Raw genomic sequence first — 1676 nt, forward strand, 5'->3', positions numbered from 1 at the left:
TAACACCATAATAGTTGGGGACTTTAACACCCCTCTGACAGAACTGGACAGATCCTCTAAACAGAAACTAAACAAAGATGCAAAGGACTTAAATGTGGCCACAGAACAAATGGGATTAATAGACATATACAGAACACACCATCCTAAAGCTAAGGAATATTACATTTTTCTCTTCAGCCCACAGTAAGTACTCCAAAATGGACTGCCCCCAGGATACAAATAAAACCTCAGCATAATTTTTAAAAAAAATAGAAATTATACCTTATATCTTCTCAAACCACAAGGGAATAAAGGTGGAACTCAACTTCAACAAAAACGTTCATCCCTACACAAAGACTTGGAAATTAAACAACTATGCTAAATGATAGTTGGGTTCAGGAAGAGATAAAAGAATAAATTTTTAAATTCCTCGAACATAACAGCAGTGAAGACGCAGTTATCAAAACCTGTGGGATACAGCAAAAGTAGTCTTCAGTGGGAAATTTATTGCATCAGATGCCTACATTGGAAAAAGAAAGAGAAAGCATCAATAAACTCATGAACCATCTTATGGAATTGGGAAAAGAATAATCTAATCCCAAACCCAGAAGAAGAAAAGAAATAACCAAATTTAAATAAGAGATGAATGAAATTGAAAATAAAAAAATCATCAGAAAATTAACAAAACGAAAAGGTGGTTTTCTGAAAAAATAAATAAAATCCATAAACCTTTGGCTACATTAAGTAGATACAGAAAATTAAATTTCTGATAACCTCAATCAGAAATGATGACGGGGAAATAACAACACATGCCACAGAGACACAAGAGATCATCTCTGAGTACTACTGGAAACTCTATGCCCAGAAATTTCATAATGTGAAGGAAATGGATCAATACCTGGAATCACACTCTCTCCCTAGACTTAATCAAGAGGAAATAGATCTCTTGAACAGATTGATTTCAAGAACTGAGATCAAAGAAGCAATAAAAATCTCCCCCCAAAAAAGTCCTGGGCCAGATGGCTTCACACCAGAATTCTATCAAACCTTCAATGAAGAGCTTATACCATTACTGCAAAAATTCCAAAAAATTGAGCAGGAAAGAATCTTCCCCAACACATTCTATGAAGCAAACATCGCCCTGATACCAAAACCAGGAAAAGATCCAGCAATAAAGGAGAATTTCAAACCAATCTCACTAGAATATAGATGCAAAAATTCTCAACAAATCCTAGGGAATAGATTATAGCTACACATTTTAAAAAATTATTCATCAGCACGGCACCTGTGGCTCAAAGGAGTAGGGCACTTGCTCCATACTGGAGGTGGCATGTTCAAACCCAGCCCCTGCCAAAAACTGCAAAAAAAAAAAAATTATTCATTCATCACGATAAAGTAGGCTTCATCCCAGGGATGCAAGGCTGGCTTAACATACACAAGTCCATAAATGTAATTCACCATATCAACAGAAGCAAAAACAAAGACCATATGAACCTCTCAATAGATGCAAAAAAAAGCATTTGATAAAATCCAGCATCCTTTTCTAATTAAAACACTGGAAAGAATAGGCATAGGTGGCACATTTCTTAAACTGATCAAAACATTTATGAGAAACTCACAGCTAATGTTTTACTGAATGGAGTAAAACTCAAAGCTTTTCCACTTAGAACTGGAACCAGACAAAGTTGTCCTCTATT

Source organism: Otolemur garnettii, unplaced genomic scaffold (assembly GCF_000181295.1).
Source record: "Otolemur garnettii isolate 467f Iridium unplaced genomic scaffold, OtoGar3 scaffold00217, whole genome shotgun sequence".
Classification (NCBI taxonomy): domain Eukaryota; kingdom Metazoa; phylum Chordata; class Mammalia; order Primates; family Galagidae; genus Otolemur; species Otolemur garnettii.